The sequence below is a fragment of the Clarias gariepinus genome, chromosome 5 (genome assembly GCF_024256425.1).
Source record: "Clarias gariepinus isolate MV-2021 ecotype Netherlands chromosome 5, CGAR_prim_01v2, whole genome shotgun sequence".
Classification (NCBI taxonomy): domain Eukaryota; kingdom Metazoa; phylum Chordata; class Actinopteri; order Siluriformes; family Clariidae; genus Clarias; species Clarias gariepinus.
In genome coordinates, this window is record NC_071104.1 from 1,312,129 (window position 1) to 1,331,641 (window position 19,513).

At 44.1% G+C, this 19,513-nt stretch overlaps 9 non-coding genes across 9 annotated transcripts; 3 read left to right on the forward strand and 6 right to left on the reverse strand.

Annotated features, from left to right (window-relative positions):
- Positions 1-4,465: 4,465 nt before the first annotated feature.
- On the reverse strand, positions 4,466-4,548 carry trnal-cag (transfer RNA leucine (anticodon CAG)). Its single transcript has one exon. It is a non-coding gene; the product is annotated as a tRNA-Leu (tRNA).
- Positions 4,549-4,828: 280 nt separating this feature from the next.
- Positions 4,829-4,910, reverse strand: trnas-uga (transfer RNA serine (anticodon UGA)). The gene has a single exon. It is a non-coding gene; the product is annotated as a tRNA-Ser (tRNA).
- Positions 4,911-7,450: 2,540 nt separating this feature from the next.
- trnas-uga (transfer RNA serine (anticodon UGA)) lies at positions 7,451-7,532 on the reverse strand. The gene has a single exon. It is a non-coding gene; the product is annotated as a tRNA-Ser (tRNA).
- A 573-nt stretch (positions 7,533-8,105) lies between these two features.
- Positions 8,106-8,188, reverse strand: trnar-ccg (transfer RNA arginine (anticodon CCG)). The gene has a single exon. It is a non-coding gene; the product is annotated as a tRNA-Arg (tRNA).
- Positions 8,189-10,187: 1,999 nt separating this feature from the next.
- trnaw-cca (transfer RNA tryptophan (anticodon CCA)) lies at positions 10,188-10,259 on the forward strand. Its single transcript has one exon. It is a non-coding gene; the product is annotated as a tRNA-Trp (tRNA).
- A 605-nt stretch (positions 10,260-10,864) lies between these two features.
- On the reverse strand, positions 10,865-10,937 carry trnak-uuu (transfer RNA lysine (anticodon UUU)). The gene has a single exon. It is a non-coding gene; the product is annotated as a tRNA-Lys (tRNA).
- Positions 10,938-12,100: 1,163 nt separating this feature from the next.
- On the forward strand, positions 12,101-12,172 carry trnaw-cca (transfer RNA tryptophan (anticodon CCA)). Its single transcript has one exon. It is a non-coding gene; the product is annotated as a tRNA-Trp (tRNA).
- Positions 12,173-12,777: 605 nt separating this feature from the next.
- trnak-uuu (transfer RNA lysine (anticodon UUU)) lies at positions 12,778-12,850 on the reverse strand. The gene has a single exon. It is a non-coding gene; the product is annotated as a tRNA-Lys (tRNA).
- Positions 12,851-16,091: 3,241 nt separating this feature from the next.
- trnaw-cca (transfer RNA tryptophan (anticodon CCA)) lies at positions 16,092-16,163 on the forward strand. Its single transcript has one exon. It is a non-coding gene; the product is annotated as a tRNA-Trp (tRNA).
- The last annotated feature ends 3,350 nt before the right edge of the window (positions 16,164-19,513 follow it).

Sequence of the window (19,513 nt, forward strand, 5' to 3'; positions counted from 1 at the left end):
CTAGTGGCATAAGTCCAAGCACCTTTTACATGGTCTGGGGCCGCAACGGGGGGTGGCCCCCACTACACTGGGCTATTGCCCTCTCCTATGAGGCGCGTGGGCTCACTTCGCCTCTAGGAATCAGGGCTCATTCAACCAGGGGGATCGCCTCATCTATTGCACTAGCAAGAGGTATTCCCCTGCAGCAAGTGTTTGACATGGAGGGTTGTCCTCTCCGCACACATTTATTACATTTATAGTTTGGATGTTCATGCTACTCCGGGCCCATGGGTCCTCGAGTCAGCTACCCAGACATAGTTCTGAGACCTTCTCGGCCTTGTGCGCACACGCTACACAACCTTGGAGTCCAGACACTTGCAGTGCGGCGGCGTTGGCACTCTCGTTCCCATAGCGTTTTCACGCAGCATCGAGTGTAGCCTTTGAAAGGGAACGTCTCGGGTTACTTTGCTGTAACCCTGTTCCCTGAAAAGGTGGGAACGAGATGCTGCGTCCCAATGCCGCACTGCCTATGTGACCGGACGTCCGTTCAGACAAATCAATCTGAGGAATGTTTCCGGTTCACTCCTATTTATAACCTGCAGGTGTGTCCTATCAGATGACGTCACCTGACCGAGGTTATAAAAGCCAAAAATTTGCTGTGTTTGGTACACACATGCTTCACAACCGGCAACATGACAAGATGTTCCCATAGCGTTTTCACGCAGCATCTCGTTCCCGCCTTTTCAGGGAACAGGGTTACAGCAAAGTAACCCGAGACGTTTTACATGAAAATTTACAGGCTTATTACCTAATGATTTACTCTGATAGAACCATAAGAACAGTGGCAGCTGGAACACCTAAAACAGATGCAGGATTATTTTTATAATCTAAATAAAAATGCTTTTCTAAATGCGCACGATTGTTATTCACGTACAATATTTGTTATATTTGTATTTGTTAATTTAATTTAAATGGGGTTTGGGCTCCGGGATGTTGAGCATCGTAATCCCTCTCTTTACTTTCCTACGTAGTCTAATTAGTGCTTAACTACACGCATAAAGTTTTATAAATCAGTTTGATTTTTACTTTGTATTTCATATGGTTTTGCCAGCGGTGGTACAGCGCAACGGGGGTCATTATTTACTATTAAAAAAGATTATGATGATCAGTCACGACGTGCGGCTGTGATGAGCATGCGCCCAAATCTACTATCTCTACTCGCTCCCTCCGTAGGCTCCCTGGATAGGCGGCAAAGGGAGGGAGCTGCCTATTCATGCCGGCTGGCGATGATTAACATTAATATGATTTTGGGCTTGTTCCGCATCATAAAAGTAAGTTGCGGAGTTTAGTCCAAGTATGTGATGTGGTGAAGAATAGGAGAGTGGCATGTAAGTGGGGCGATGTGACGTGCCCCAGGTACTTAAAACAAGGACACTGGAATTCCGCTCTTTGATTCCAGCGCGCGAAAGAACTGCGCGAGCTCACGTGGCACCTTCACTCCCGCATCGACCCACCTTCACAGCCCTGCCGCCAAAGAGGAAAAGGCCGCGAGGATGTTTACATTAAGTTTTTGTGTTTGCGTCAGCGAAGACTCCCGCAGGCCATTGACAGCTGTCATGAGGGAGCGTGCTGGAGTTCTGCCACTTCGCCCACTGCCACTTATCATCAGCTGTGGGTCCGCATGCCAGCATGGCACTGCCCCCGGACCTGCACATTCAATTCAATTCAATTCAATTTTATTTATATAGCGCTTTTAACAATGTTCATTGTCTCAAAGCAGCTTCACAAAAATGAAAAAAAAAATGATTTCAACAAAAAAGTATATACCCACGAAGGTGGGTCGGTGTGGGAGTTAAGGTGCCGCGTGAGCATAGAGCGGAATTCCAGTGTACTTGTTTAAAGTACTTGGGGTGCATCACTTCGCCCCACTTACATGACACTCTCCTGTTCTCCACCACATCACATTTATATATAATAAATTGCGTTTAATCGAGTATATATATAATAAATTGTGTATGTGTAAGAAAAATGTGTCTAGATAATAATGAGATGAATGAATAAAAGATGAATGAAAAGTCTCTGATGAGCAATCCAAGTGTGACAGCGACAGTGGCAAGGAAAAACTTCCTGAGATGGCAAAAGGTAGAAACCTTGAGAGGAACATGACTTAACAGGGAACCCATCCTTATCTGGGTGATAACAGATAGAGATGATATAACATCATGTGTGTTATGCAGCTGAAAGTTCAGTATAACAGAAATTCTTTAAATTAACAGAATTATTTAAATACAGAACAGATGGAGAGAATTAGCGTAGTTGCCATTCAGGATAGCTGTACTGGAGTATGAACTTATGGAATGAGTTTCGCGTATGCCAGATTAAAGAGATGCGTCTTGAGTCTACTTTTAAACTCGAAAACTGTGTCTCAGCCGCGAACACTGTCTGGAAGGCTATTCCTAAGCTTTGAAGCTAAATATGAAAAAACCCTAGGCCCTTTTGTAGATTTTTCAAATTCTGGGAACTAACAGAAGTCCGGAGTTTTGTGATCTTAAGGAACGTGGTGGATTGTAGCGTATCAGAAGACTGGTTAGGTATATGGGAGCTAAACTATTTAAAGCCTTGTATGTAAGTAATACTATTTTGTAATTAATTCTAAACTGAACAGGTAGCCAGTACAGGGATAATAATATTGGGATTATATGATATGCACAACCTTTATTCCTTTCCCTTTCATTCCATTCTCCCTTATTCAACCCTTTCCTTTCCCATTTTACCTAAATGAATACGCTTTTCCTTGCAAGACCTCACCTCGTGTTCGTGGTTTATGGTGCCGCCCGTGCAACATGGGTCGAACATGTTACAAATCATAACAGCCTACTGCTTTTCATTCTTATAATAACGCGAAAACACAAGCAGGGCTGAATGACCAACATCTGCTGACGCAGTCCTGACAATGTTTTATGATTATGGTTATCTATTTCAGTTAACACATCTACTAAAAATTTAAAGAACACAAGATATAAGATGACACAAAACCCTACACGCGTAGCTTTTCTAATTACACGTGATAAAATCTAAAGGCTCACTGTGTTACAATTTATCTCGCTTAATTTTGATCCTAATAAGATTTAAGTTTAATTTGAGTTCTACATTTGTACTGTAGTTTTAGTACTGTGATTATGAATTCGTTTAACTACAATGTTTCACTTGCTTTTATCCGCTACTACGTGCAGAACATGAACTAAGGCATGAGGCGCCAGTCTGTACTTATATAGCACCACTCAGCGGTAAAAGCCAGCAAACTCACAAACCCAAATGCTAAGGTTTTTACCTCAACAACACAACAAGGCTGTGTGGATGGTCTACGGGCAGCGTTTCAATGGAAGACAACACAACGTTGTAAAAGCGTGACAGGATTTCTCCAACAAACCAGCAGCTATTGAGGATGAAAAGGGGGCAGGATGTCACTATAATGTCTCCAACAAAGCACCAGCTATTATGGGCATAAGAAATTTTGTCACACCCCACAGTGTTACTCGGATAACCAAGGCGCTCGGCTTTGGCGTCCGCTATACATATAACAGCCACAACACATCAATTTGCAACATATCTTTCATGTGCCAAATAACAGGCGTAAACGACAGGATTCGAACCTGTGCAGGGAGACCCCAATGGATTTCTACTGCCTTAAAAACTTGACCACGACTACACAACAAGGGCGCACTTAGGGTGGGCCCATGGTTGAATAGACTTTTGCAACGTCTCATTTCTTGATTATGTAGCTTCAGGTAGACGCCGGTGCCAGACTTGACCTCATCCCCAAAGCAAGCCTTTGACTTTGCCTCACTGTTCAGCTTGTTAAACGAACCATAGAATCAAACGAATTGACTAGATTTCATGCATATTTTGTCAAACACCAAGTGAGGCCTTTTTCTGCATTCGAATCTGTACTGGGAAACCTTAATGGATCTTTCCAATACTCGCAAGTGTATCGGTTGGCTTAAGTTCAGGATTTTTAGGCTTCAGACAGGAACCACGCTCAGGTTTTACCTTAGCAAAACAGCAAAGCAGTTTAGAGAGCAACCCTTGCACCATCTATGGGCAATGCTGCAAAATACAGACAGAAAGATTAAATAAACCTTTGAATAATGAACAATGACAACTTTTCATACCCCATTGTTAATCAGAAGCTGATTCCTTCACTTCTGCATTCAAACGTGTGCTGGGACATCTCAAAAGAATTTTTCAGTATCTGTGAAAAGGAAGTTCAGCTCAGAACTTGTAGCCTTCATTTTGGGACCCTGCTCAGGACTTTGCCTCAACAACAAAACCAAGTCTACATCGTGTAAAAAATCGAAGAAGCAAACGTTTGATGAAGCAAAGCGCAAACTTCTTCACTTGCAAGCAAAGCTATAGAGTGAGAGGTCAAGGTTTTTGATGCAGACCTATACACAATATCCTAAACTCAACAAAGTGAATGGGTACTTGTCAAAAGTGGGATTCGAACCCACACCTCCAGAAGAAATTGCGACCTGAACACAGTGCCTTAGACCGCTTGGCCATCCTGACATGGTGTGCTGCTGAAAGGTCACGTCTTGCACGGATTTCAGGTCGCTGGACACGCACTCATATAACCGAGCGAATGTCTACGGCCTGCCTTTCAATGGAAGACAAATCAATGTTGTGAAATCATGACAGGATTTCTCCAAAAAGGCAGCAGCTATCGAGGACGAAAAGGCAATTGAGTCAAGCCCACACAGTAGTTCTCAGATGAGCAAGATTTGAGGTACTCAAGACAATTCACATCGACAACGGGTTTCTACTGGACTTTGTGGCATTAAACAAAGGACGTAATCGGCAGGATTTAAACCTGCGCGGGGAGACCCCAATGGATTTCAAGTCCATCGCCTTGACCGCTCGGCCACGACTACCTGCGCAAAGGGGTAGTGGCAGTGAGGCTTTGATCATCCTTTGACACGTTTCTCTTTTCATCGGTTCTATCTCCAGTTAGACATCGGGACCTGGTTGGATTTTTAGGCTTCAGACAGGAACCACGCTCAGGTTTTACCTTAGCAAAACAGCAAAGCAGTTTAGAGAGCAACCTCTGCAACCATCTATGGGCAATGCTGCAAAATACAGACAGAAATATTAAATAGACAAATTCAAATTCAAATTTTATTTGTCACATACACAGTCATACACAGTACGAAATGTAGTGAAATGCTTACACGACCGCCAGTGACCTTAAAAAGAGAATTAAAACTTATAAGTAATAAATATCAATAGAAGAAATATGATAGAAAATTTTAATAAAAATTTAACTAGAAAAAATAAAACCTGAAAATAGAAATATACTGTACACATAGAACTATAATGGTGTGCAAGTATGCATAGAAAAAGTGACTTTGTGCAATGGTTATTGAAGTGACTTTGTGCAGTGGTACAGAATGTAAACGTAAACATGTAGTGTAGATGTAATGTGCGTGGAGTTGTCCATAGTGTCCATGGATGTATAAAGATTGATTGATTGATTGTGAAAAGATTGTTTTAGTTCTGCATAGTGGTGTGGTTGAGAGACCTTATCGCCTGCGGGAAGAAGCTCCACCTCAGTCTCTCTGTGTTGGCCCTCAGGGAGCGGAATCGCTTCCCAGACCGCAACAGAGTAAACAGTCCATTGTTGGGATGGCTGAGGTCCTTCACGACCTTCCTGGCCTTGGTCCAGCACCGCTTGGTGTAGATTGAATGCAGGTCAGGGAGCTCGATGCGGATGATGCGCTCAGCTGATCGCACCACCCTCTGTAGAGCTCGTCTGTCCTGCATGGTGCTGTTCCCGAACCAGGCCGTGATGTTTCCCGTCACGATGCTCTCTATGGTGCAGGAGTAGAAATTCCAGAGCACCTTGGAGGGCAGTCTAAAGTCTCTCAAGCGTCTGAGGTGGTACAGACGCTGCCGGGCCTTTTTTACCACGGTGTTGATGTGACAGGACCATGTCAGGTCCTGCGTGATGTGAACACCGAGGTATCTGAAGCTGTCCACTCTCTCCACTGGGCTCCTGTTGATGATGGGGGTCTGGTAGTTCCTCACCTGCTTTGTACTGAAGTCCACTTATCAGCTCCTTTGTCTTGCTGACGTTCAGGAGGAGATTGTTTCTCTGGCACCAGTTCTCCAGATTTCCAACCTCCTCCAGGTAGGCCGTCTCATCGTTGTTGGTGATCAGGCCCACCACGACAGTGTCGTCAGCAAACTTGATGACGGTGGTGGAGTTGGTAGTGGCCACGCAGTCAGAGGTGTACAGAGAGTACAGCAGGGGGCTCAGAACACAACCCTGGGGGGCTCCAGTACTGAGAGTGATGGAGGCTGAGACATGGCCGCCCATCCTTACTGCCTGTGGTCTGCCAGTCAGAAAATTGGAGATCCACTGACACATGGATGAGCTGAGTCCCAGGTGCTCCAGCTTGGTGGTGAGTGTGGAGGGAATTATGGTATTAAATGCAGAGCTGTAGTCGATGAAGAGCATTTTCACATAATTCCCCCTCCGAGTGTCCAGGTGAGTGAGAGATGTATGAAGGAGATGTGAGATTGCATCGTCCGTGGAACGGTTTGGACGGTATGCAAACTGTAGTGGGTCCAGTGTGTCTGGTAGTGAAGAAATGATGAAGTCTCTGACCAGGCGTTCAAAGCACTTCATCACTACTGAAGTGAGGGCTACAGGGCGATAATCATTGAGGGAAGCAGGATGAGGTTTCTTTGGGACAGGAACAATAATGGACTCTTTGAAGCATGTGGGGATCACCGACTGAGATAAAGAGATGTTGAATATCTCAGTAAACACAGGTGCTAGCTGGTCTGCGCAGGCTTTGAGATGCCGTCTGGTCCTGCTGCTTTCCTGGTGTTTACTCTCTTGAAGGCTCTCCTCACGTCGTGCTCGGTGATGATGAACGCGCTTCCGGTGCTGGCAGTGACTTCCTGTCTGCAGCCATTAGCGCCGCTAGCTTTAGCATCGCTAGCGTCTTTAGCTGCAGCCTCGAAGCGAGCATAGAAAGTGTTCAGCTCATCTGCCAGAGTCACGTCTGCGTTTATCATACCGGATGTTGGTGCTTTATAATCCCTTATCATTGAATAATGAACAATGACAACTTTTCATACCCCATTGTCAACCAGAAGCTGATTCTTTCACTTCTGCATTCAAACGTGTCCTGGGACATCTCAAAAGAATTTTTCAGTATCTGTGAAAAGGAAGTTCAGCTCAGAACTTGTAGCCTTCATTTTGGGACCCTGCTCAGGACTTTGCCTCAACACAAAACCAAGTCTACATCGTGCAAAAAATCGAAGAAGCAAGCGTTTGATGAAGCAATGGACGTAATCGGCAGGATTCGAACCTGGGACCCTGCTCAGGACTTTGCCTCAACAACAAAACCAAGTCTACATCGTGCAAAAAAACGAAGAAGCAAGCGTTTGATTAAACAATGGACATAATCGGCAGGATTTAAACCTGCGCGGGGAGACCCCAATGAATTTCAAGTCCATCGCCTTGACTGCTCGGCCACGACTACCTGCGTAAAGGGGTAGTGGCAGACAGGCTTTGATCATCCTTTGACACGTTTCTCTTTTCATTGGTTCTATTTCCAGTTAGACATCGGGACCTGGTTGGATTTTTAGGCTTCAGACAGGAACCACGCTCAGGTTTTACCTTAGCAAAACAGCAAAGCAGTTTAGAGAGCAACCTCTGCAACCATCTATGGGCAATGCTGCAAAATACAGACAGAAATATTAAATAGACCATTGAATAATGAACAATGACAACTTTTCATACCCCATTGTCAACCAGAAGCTGATTCCTTCACTTCTGCATTCAAACGTGTGCTGGGACATCTCAAAAGAATTTTTCAGTATCTGTGAAAAGGAAGTTCAGCTAAGAACTTGTAGCCTTCATTTTGGGACCCTGCTCAGGACTTTGCCTCAACAACAAAACCAAGTCTACATCGTGCAAAATTAGAAGAAGCAAGCGTTTGATGAAGCAAAGCGCAAACTTTTTCACTTGCAAGCAACGCAATGGAGTGAGAGGTCAAGGTTTTTGATGCAGACCTATACACGATTTCCTAAACTCAACAAAGTGAATGGGTGCTTGTCAGAAGTGGGATTCGAACCCACACCTCCAGAAGAGACTGCGACCGGAACGCAGCGCCTGAGACCGCACGGCCATCCTGACACGGCGGGCTGCTGAAAGGCCACGTCTTGCACGGATTTCAGGTCCCTGGACACGCACTCATATGACCGAGCGAATGTCTACGGCCAGCCTTTCAATGGAAGACAAATCAATGTTGTGAAATCGTGACAGGATTTCTCCAAAAAAGCAGCAGCTATCGAGGACGAAAAGGCAATTGAGTCAAGCCCACACAGTAGTTCTCAGATGAGCAAGATTTGGGGTACTCAATACAATTCACATCAACAACGGGTTTCTACTGGACTTTGTGGCATTAAACAATGGACATAATTAGCAGAATTCAAACCTGCGCGGTAGACCGCAATGGATTTAAAGCCCATTGCCTTGACTGCTCAGCCACGACTACCTGCGTGAAGGTGTAGTGGCAGACAGGCTTTGATTATCCTTTGACACGTTTTTCTTTTCATCGGTTCTATCTCCAGTCAGACATCGGGACCTGGTTGGATTTTTAGGCTTCAGACAGGAACCACGCTCAGGTTGTACCTTAGCAAAACAGGAAAGCATTTTAGAGAGCAACCTCTGCAACCATCTATGGGCAATGCTGCAAAATACAGACTGAAATATTAAATAGACCATTGAATAATGGACAATGACAACTTTTTATACCCCATTTGTCAACCAGAAGCTGATACCTTCACAAAACACCTTCAGGTTTTTGATGCAGACCTATACACGATATCCCAAAGTGAAGGGGTGCTTGTCAGAAGTGGGATTTGAAATCATGCCTCCAGATTAGACTGCGACCTGAACGCAGCGCCTTAGACCGCTCAGCCACCCTGACACAGTGGCCTGCTGAGAGGTCACGTCTTGCACGGATTTCAGGTCCCTGGACACGCACTCATATAATCGAGCGAATGTCTACGGCCAGCCTTTCAATGGAAGACAAATCAATGTTGTAAAATCGTGACAGGATTTCTCCAACAAAGCAGCGGCTATTGAGGATGAGAATTTTTTTTACACCCAACAGTATTATTCGGATAACCAAGGTGCTCGGCTTTGGCGTCCGCTTTACAAATCACAGCCACAACAGATCGATTTGCAACATATCTTTCATGTGCCAAAGAACAGACGTCCCCAATGGATTTCTAGTCCATCGCCTTAACCACTCGGCCACGACTACACGACAAGCGCGCACTAAGGGTGGGTCCGTGGTTAAATAGACTTTTGCAATGTCTTATTTCTAAACTTCGTGGCTTCAGGTAGACGCCCTTGCAAGGAAATTCATGCATATTTTGTCAAACACCAAGTGAGGCCTTTTTCTGCATTAGAATCTGTACTGGGAAACCTCATTGGATTTTTCCTATACACACAAGTAAAAGTTGTTACCAGGATCACTCTTCTGAACAGATTCGTTTGCATTCGACAACGTTCATTACATTTTCAACAGTTTTGCACACACACACTTTTCCAGCATACTTCCCTGATCAAATGGATCGTCCACTCTGGACCAGACAAAGACATCCGCATCGGCTTTCAGCAATTTATCACTGTACGCTTTCTTAGAAAACGGGCACAAGGGAGCTTTCAGTAATGTATTTCCATATATAAATAAAGATATATTTATATACATTGAAGTCCAGTGTGTAGTGCAATCTTGGGCTCCGTGTAACTCGGAAGATGGAGATTAATACCACCTTTGCCACTGAATGCCCATCATCTGACACAAAGACTGTTGTGAAATAATCCCAAAGATTGTCCCACACTGCTCCATACTCATATGCTTTCCAGTCTATAAGACAAGACTCAGGTCCAAGTTGTCCAAGCTTCACACTCACACACTGAGCTGAGGAGTGCTATTTGATTATGAAAAACCCTCTTGATATCCATGGACGGGGGAATCAGACAGGTTATGCAATCAGCTTTGGCTTTGTCCTTTGCACAAAAAAAGCCCTATCCCAGATTCCAGAAGCCTGGAGCAATAGATGCCGCGCGTGACTTGTCCTTGAGAGAAAATGTGCTACCACATGCACTGCTGGCCATGTAGGACCTCGTGGCGCAACGGTAGCGCGTCTGACTCCAGATCAGAAGGTTGCGTGTTCAAATCACGTCGAGGTCATGAGCTGTCTGTGTGTGCCGGCTGGTGTTGCTGGCTACTCCGAGAAGGTTCGTGGGCAGTATTTTAAATTACATCCAATCCCTAGGATGACCATGCATGTTTGTGTCAACCTCTTGACAAAAGATGACACCGCTCAGGAAACAGCTCACCGACCTAATTACTAGGCAGACATCCTCAGCCTGCTATAACATGTTTCCCATTCTCGGCCGGCTGTGCGTGCTGAGAAAAGTTAGGGCCTGATAAGGCGTCTTTAGATGCCATCATAATAGAAGATTTAGCTGGTCTGACAGACAGGATCCTAGCTTATCCTACGTAAGAAATGGAAATGTTTGAAGCTTCAAGTTTCCTTCTAAGGTGAGGGGTTTGTATTTTATTCATCTGTAGATAAGAAGACCTGTGGCAATACCATCTCCTGGTGACCTTCCTGAACATAAGACAATCTCCTAAGAGAAAGTATCCATTGGTAAATTATGGAAATACTTGGCAAGGAGTCAACAATTTCCAACGTTCTGGTGTTGAGAATTACTTAATCCAAGCTGGGCCTCTTAATCGCTTTGAACAACTTGTGTCAAACGCTCTTCTTCCTAAGCACCAATAGAAGGTAACGCCTGAACAGGGACTTGAACCCTGGACCCTCAGATTAAAAGTCTGATGCTCTACCGCCTGAGCTATCCAGGCTCTGAAAAAGGTGCCATCGCTCCCAAAAAGCAGTTTGAGGCATCCTTTCCCAACGCTCGTCCATTGTTTAACACATGTGAAGAAACAAAGCACTTGTGAACCCTTTCAAGTGGTGAGGTTGGCCACCAGAATTTTAAACCTTCACACTGGCTGATAACATGTCCCAATATTTAAGCCGAGATCAATCGAACCGTTAAGATTTTTGTTTAACTGCCATGTTTTCAACATTTCGTTCCCTAACAAGAGGATTCTGACCATCACATCCAGTGAAAGTTGTTACCAGGATCACTCTTCTGAACAGCCCTGCCTCTAAAGTCTTATCTAGGATAAGTGAATGTCTTATATGCCTATGGTATGTGAATAACTTTAAAGAGATCAGCATTATCGACGAAGGTTGGCCTTCTAGACAAGGAGACCACATGACTCATTTTCAAGTCTACTTTATTTACAAACATGGACTAAAGCCATGGACCCGGAGATCAAAAGACCAGTGCGCTATCGACTGAGAAATACAACCAACTCGGTCAAGATTGGTTTGCAGTCGACACGTTCATTACATTTTCAACAGTTTTGCACACACACTTTTCCAGCATACTTCCCTGATCAAATGGATCGTCCACTCTGGACCAGACAAAGACATCCGCATCGGCTTTCAGCAATTTATCACTGTATGCTTTCATAGAAAACGGGTACAAGGGAGCTTTCAGTGATGTATTTTCATATATACATATAGATATATTTATATACGTTGAAGTCCAGTGTGTAGTGCAATCTTGGGCATTCGTGGCTCCGTGTAACTCGGAAGATGGAGATTAATACCACCTTTGCCACTGAATGCCCATCATCTGACACAAAGACTGTTGTGAAATAATCCCAAAGATTGTCCCACACTGCTCCATTCTCATATGCTTTGCAGTCTATAAGACAAGACTCAGGTCCAAATTGTCCAAGCTTCACACTCACACACTGAGCTGAGGAGTGCTATTTGATCATGAAAAACCCTCTTGATATCCATGGACGGGGGAATCAGACAGGTTATGCAATCAGCTTTTGCTTTGTCCTTTGCACAAAAAAAGCCCTATCCCAGATTCCAGAAGCCTGGAGCAATAGATGCCGCGCGTGACTTGTCCTTGAGAAAACCACATGCACTGCTGGCCATGTAGGACCTCGTGGCGCAACAGTAGCGCGTCTGACTCCAGATCAGAAGGTTGCGTGTTCAAATCACGTCGAGGTCATGACCTGTCTGTGTGTGGCGGCTGGTGTTGCTGGCTTTTCCGAGAAGGTTCGTGGGCAGAATTTTAAATTACATCCAATCCCTAGGATTACCATGCATGTTTGTGTAAACCTCTTGACAAAAGATGACAGCGCTCAGGTAACAGCTCATAGATCTAATTACTAGGCAGACATCCTCAGCCTGCTATAACATGTTTCCCATTCTCGGCCGGCTGTGCGTGCTGAGAAAAGTTAGGGCCTGATAAGGCGTCTTTAGATGCCATCATAATAGAAGATTCAGCTGGTCTGACAGACAGGATCCTAGCTTATCCTAGGTAAGAAATGGAAATGTTTGAAGCTTCAAGTTTCCTTCCAAGGTGAGGGGTTTGTATTTTATTCATCTGTAGATAAGAAGACCTGTGGCAATACCATCTCCTGGTGACCTTCCTGAACATAAGACATTCTCCTAAGAGAAAGTATCCACTGGTAAATTATGGAAATACTTGGCAAGGAGTCAACAATTTCCAACTTTCTGCTCTTGAGAATTTCTTAATCCAAGCTGGGCCTCTTAATCGCTTTGAACAACTTGCGCCAAATGCTCTTCTTCCTAAGCACCAATAGAAGGTAACACCTGAACAGGGACTTGAACCCTGGACCCTCAGATTAAAAGTCTGATGCTCTACCGACTGAGCTATCCAGGGTACGAAAAAGGTGCCATCGCTCCCAAAAAGCAGTTTGAGGCATCCTTTCCCAACGCTCGTCCATTGTTTGACACATGTGAAGAAACAAAGCACTTGTGAACCCTTTCAAGTGGTGAGGTTGGCCACCAGAATTTTAAACCTTCACACTGGCTGATAACATGTCCCAGTATTTAAGCCGAGATCAATCGAACCGTTAAGATTTTTGTTTAACTGCCATGTTTTCAACATTTCGTTCCCTAACAAGAGGATTCTGACCATCACATCCAGTGAAAGTTGTTACCAGGATCACTCTTCTGAACAGCCCTGCCTCTAAAGTCTTATCTAGGATAAGTGAATGTCTTATATGCCTATGGTATGTGAATAACTTTAAAGAGATCAGCATTATCGACGAAGGTTGGCCTTCTAGACAAGGAGACCACATGACTCATTTTCAAGTCTACTTTATTTACAAACATGGACTAAAGCCATGGACCCTGAGATGAAAAGACCAGTGCACTATCGACTGAGAAATACAACCAACTCGGTCAAGATTGGTTTGCAGTCGACACTGTTCATTACATTTTCAACAGTTTTGCACACACACTTTTCCAGCATACTTCCCTGATTCAATTCAATTCAATTCAATTTTATTTGTATAGCGCTTTTAGCAATTTTCATTGCCGCAAAGCAGCTTTACATAGTCAAAAGAATTATTTAGGTTTGTATGAAATGTGAATTTGTATGAATCAAAATGGTCAGTTTGTCCCTGGTGAGCAAGCCGAGGGCGACAGTGGCAAGGAAAAACTCCCTGAGATGGTAATAGGAAGAAACCTTGAGAGGAACCAGACTCAACAGGGAACCCATCCTCATTTGGGTGAAACAGAAAGCAGTAAATGATCTGCATTTATACAGTGTGTAGGGTGGGAGGCAGTTCAGCTATAATAGCTGATGTTAATTGATGTTAATATGGAGTCCAGGTAGTTATTGAAGACCCAGGTAGACTTGTAAGAAGTTCCAGTCATGAACTATCGAACTGTCAAGTCCCCAGAGAAACAGTTGCCAACACCAGTCAAGGCCAGAACCATTTTCTAGGTAGAGAGAATCATTCCCAGACACCAGACGCATCCCAGAGAGACACACGGGGCATCCATGTGACGAGATCCTCAGCCAGAAGCGGGGCACCAGGATGGGTCAGACAGGTCCGGAGGGCAGAGGGAGTCTGGATCACTGGCAGCTCAGGAACGACATGTGTAGCTCGACAGAGAGAGAGAGAAGGAGTGAAAGGGGGGACAGGAGGAGAGAGGAAAAAGAAAGAGGGGGGGAAAGAGAAGAAGAGGAGAGATGGCAGTTAGGTATGGTCACAGTCACACAATGTATAATGTGAATGTATATTAACTGTAGAGTGCAAGCAGAGACTCCGGCAGGACTAACTATGACAGCATAACTAAAAGGGAGAGCCAGAAGGAAACACAAACATGAGGGCTTCCTGAGATGTAAAGCAAACAATCACCTCACCGTCAGCAAACCTGAGTGATCAATGAGAGTGAGGAAGACAGCATCCAAACATACCAGTTCACCATAATACTCTACGTCCATGAGTCCCCCAGATCTGCTCCTTTACCTATGGCAAATCTATTTATGAAAATGCTTGGCTAAATAAATAGGTTTTTAGCCTGGACTTAAACACTGAGACTGTGTCTGAGTCCCGAACACTATTTGGAAGACTATTCCATAACTTTGGGGCTTTGTAAGAAAAAGCTCTGCCCCCAGCTGTATTTTTCATAATACGCGGTACTGACAAGCAGCCTGCATCCTTTGATCGAAGTAGGCGTGGCGGATCGTAAGACACTAGCAGTTCGCTCAGGTACTGCGGCGCGAGACCATTTAATGCTTTATATGTCAAGAGTAGTATTTTAAAATCAATGCGAAATTTCACAGGGAGCCAATGGAGTGAAGATAAGATAGGGGTGATGTGCTCATATCTTCTGGTTCTGGTGAGGACTCTCGCTGCTGCATTCTGGACTAGCTGAAGCTTATTTATGCATCTAGCTGAACAACCAGACAGTAAGGCATTACAATAGTCCAACCTAGAGGTGATAAAAGCATGAACTAGTTTTTCTGCGTCGTTTAGCGACAATAAATTTCTTATTCTGGCAATATTTCTGAGGTGAAAGAATGCTATCCTGGTAATATTATCTACATGTGCTTCAAATGAAAGGCTGGAATCAATAATCACACCAAGGTCTTTCACTGTTGCATTTGATGGAACAAAAAGGCCATCTAAAGTTACGGTGTGATCTAAAATTTTACTCCTAGCTGTATGCGGTCCCATGACTAGAACTTCTGTCTTATCCGGATTTAGCAGAAGGAAGTTAATTAGCATCCAATTTCTTATGTCCTGCACACATTGCTCAATTTTAGTAAGCTGTTTTTTCTCATCAGGTTTTGCTGAGACATATAACTGTGTATCGTCAGCATAACAATGAAAACTAATACCATGCTTACGGATTATGTTGCCCAGAGGAAGCATGTAAAGGGAAAAAAGCAGTGGACCTAAAACTGAACCCTGCGGAACGCCAAACTCCACTAGAGAACATGCAGAATAATCACCATTTAAGTCTACATACTGATAACGATGGGTCAGATAGGATCTGAGCCAGGAGAGTAAATCTGAGAGTAGGATCTGAGCCTGATCAAATGGATCGTCCACTCTGGACCAGACAAAGACATCCGCATCGGCTTTCAGCAATTTATCACTGTATGCTTTTATAGAAAACGGGCACAAGGGAGCTTTCAGTGATGTATTTTCATATATACATATAGATATATTTATATACGTTGAAGTCCAGTGTGTAGTGCAATCTTGGGCATTCGTGGCTCCGTGTAACTCGGAAGATGGAGATTAATACCACCTTTGCCACTGAATGCCCATCATCTGACACAAAGACTGTTGTGAAATAATCCCAAAGATTGTCCCACACTGCTCCATACTCATATGCTTTCCAGTCTATAAGACAAGACTCAGGTCCAAGTTGTCCAAGCTTCACACTCACACACTGAGCTGAGGAGTGCTATTTGATCATGAAAAACCCTCTTGATATCCATGGACGGGGGAATCAGACAGGTTATGCAATCAGCTTTTGCTTTGTCCTTTGCACAAAAAAAGCCCTATCCCATATTCCAGAAGCCTGGAGCAATAGATGACGCGCGTGACTTGTCCTTGAGAGAAAATGTGCTGCCACATGCACTGCTGGCCATGTAGGACTTCGTGGCGCAACGGTAGCGCGTCTGACTCCAGATCAGAAGGTTGCGTGTTCAAATCACGTCGAGGTCATGAGCTGTCTGTGTGTGGCGGCTGGTGTTGCTGGCTTTTCTGAGAAGGTTCGTGGGCAGAATTTTAAAGTACAACCAATCCCTAGGATGACCATGCATGTTTGTTTAAACCTCTTGCCAAAAGATGACAGCGCTCAGGTAACAGCTCACCGACCTAATTACTAGGCAGACATCCTCAGCCTGCTATAACATGTTTCCCATTCTCGGCCGGCTGCGCGTGCTGAGAAAAGTTAGGGCCTGATAAGGCATCTTTAGATGCCATCATAATAGAAGATTCAGCTGGTCTGACAGACAGGATCCTAGCTTATCCTAGGTAAGAAATGGAAATGTTTGAAGCTTCAAGTTTCCTTCCAAGGTGAGGGGTTTGTATTTTATTCATCTGTAGATAAGAAGACCTGTGGCAATACCATCTCCTGGTGACCTTCCTGAACATAAGACAATCTCCTAAGAGAAAGTATCCACTGGTAAATTATGGAAATACTTGGCAAGGAGTCAACAATTTCCAACTTTCTGCTCTTGAGAATTTCTTAATCCAAGCTGGGCCTCTTAATCGCTTTGGACAACTTGCGCCAAACGCTCTTCATCCTAAGCACCAATAGAAGGTAACACCTGAACAGGGACTTGAACCCTGGACCCTCAGATTAAAAGTCTGATGCTCTACCGACTGAGCTATCCAGGGTACGAAAAAGGTGCCATCGCTCCCAAAAAGCAGTTTGAGGCATCCTTTCCCAACGCTCGTCCATTGTTTGACACATGTGAAGAAACAAAGCACTTGTGAACCCTTTCAAGTGGTGAGGTTGGCCACCAGAATTTTAAACCTTCACACTGGCTGATAACATGTCCCACTATTTAAGCCGAGATCAATCGAACCGTTAAGATTTTTGTTTAACTGCCATGTTTTCAACATTTCGTTCCCTAACAAGAGGATTCTGACCATCACATCCAGTGAAAGTTGTTACCAGGATCACTCTTCTGAACAGCCCTGCCTCTAAAGTCTTATCTAGGATAAGTGAATGTCTTATATGCCTATGGTATGTGAATAACTTTAAAGAGATCAGCATTATCGACGAAGGTTGGCCTTCTAGACAAGGAGACCACATGACTCATTTTCAAGTCTACTTTATTTACAAACATGGACTAAAGCCATGGACCCTGAGATGAAAAGACCAGTGCACTATCGACTGAGAAATACAACCAACTCGGTCAAGATTGGTTTGCAGTCGACACTGTTCATTACATTTTCAACAGTTTTGCACACACACTTTTCCAGCATACTTCCCTGATTCAATTCAATTCAATTCAATTTTATTTGTATAGCGCTTTTAGCAATTTTCATTGCCGCAAAGCAGCTTTACATAGTCAAAAGAATTATTTAGGTTTGTATGAAATGTGAATTTGTATGAATCAAAATGGTCAGTTTGTCCCTGGTGAGCAAGCCGAGGGCGACAGTGGCAAGGAAAAACTCCCTGAGATGGTAATAGGAAGAAACCTTGAGAGGAACCAGACTCAACAGGGAACCCATCCTCATTTGGGTGAAACAGAAAGCAGTAAATGATCTGCATTTATACAGTGTGTAGGGTGGGAGGCAGTTCAGCTATAATAGCTGATGTTAATTGATGTTAATATGGAGTCCAGGTAGTTATTGAAGACCCAGGTAGACTTGTAAGAAGTTCCAGTCATGAACTATCGAACTGTCAAGTCCCCAGAGAAACAGTTGCCAACACCAGTCAAGGCCAGAACCATTTTCTAGGTAGAGAGAATCATTCCCAGACACCAGACGCATCCCAGAGAGACACACGGGGCATCCATGTGACGAGATCCTCAGCCAGAAGCGGGGCACCAGGATGGGTCAGACAGGTCCGGAGGGCAGAGGGAGTCTGGATCACTGGCAGCTCAGGAACGACATGTGTAGCTCGACAGAGAGAGAGAGAAGGAGTGAAAGGGGGGACAGGAGGAGAGAGGAAAAAGAAAGAGGGGGGGAAAGAGAAGAAGAGGAGAGATGGCAGTTAGGTATGGTCACAGTCACACAATGTATAATGTGAATGTATATTAACTGTAGAGTGCAAGCAGAGACTCCGGCAGGACTAACTATGACAGCATAACTAAAAGGGAGAGCCAGAAGGAAACACAAACATGAGGGCTTCCTGAGATGTAAAGCAAACAATCACCTCACCGTCAGCAAACCTGAGTGATCAATGAGAGTGAGGAAGACAGCATCCAAACATACCAGTTCACCATAATACTCTACGTCCATGAGTCCCCCAGATCTGCTCCTTTACCTATGGCAAATCTATTTATGAAAATGCTTGGCTAAATAAATAGGTTTTTAGCCTGGACTTAAACACTGGGACTGTGTCTGAGTCCCGAACACTATTTGGAAGACTATTCCATAACTTTGGGGCTTTGTAAGAAAAAGCTCTGCCCCCAGCTGTATTTTTCATAATACGCGGTACTGACAAGCAGCCTGCATCCTTTGATCGAAGTAGGCGTGGCGGATCGTAAGACACTAGCAGTTCGCTCAGGTACTGCGGCGCGAGACCATTTAATGCTTTATATGTCAAGAGTAGTATTTTAAAATCAATGCGAAATTTCACAGGGAGCCAATGGAGTGAAGATAAGATAGGGGTGATGTGCTCATATCTTCTGGTTCTGGTGAGGACTCTCGCTGCTGCATTCTGGACTAGCTGAAGCTTATTTATGCATCTAGCTGAACAACCAGACAGTAAGGCATTACAATAGTCCAACCTAGAGGTGATAAAAGCATGAACTAGTTTTTCTGCGTCGTTTAGCGACAATAAATTTCTTATTCTGGCAATATTTCTGAGGTGAAAGAATGCTATCCTGGTAATATTATCTACATGTGCTTCAAATGAAAGGCTGGAATCAATAATCACACCAAGGTCTTTCACTGTTGCATTTGATGGAACAAAAAGGCCATCTAAAGTTACGGTGTGATCTAAAATTTTACTCCTAGCTGTATGCGGTCCCATGACTAGAACTTCTGTCTTATCCGGATTTAGCAGAAGGAAGTTAATTAGCATCCAATTTCTTATGTCCTGCACACATTGCTCAATTTTAGTAAGCTGTTTTTTCTCATCAGGTTTTGCTGAGACATATAACTGTGTATCGTCAGCATAACAATGAAAACTAATACCATGCTTACGGATTATGTTGCCCAGAGGAAGCATGTAAAGGGAAAAAAGCAGTGGACCTAAAACTGAACCCTGCGGAACGCCAAACTCCACTAGAGAACATGCAGAATAATCACCATTTAAGTCTACATACTGATAACGATGGGTCAGATAGGATCTGAGCCAGGAGAGTAAATCTGAGAGTAGGATCTGAGCCTGA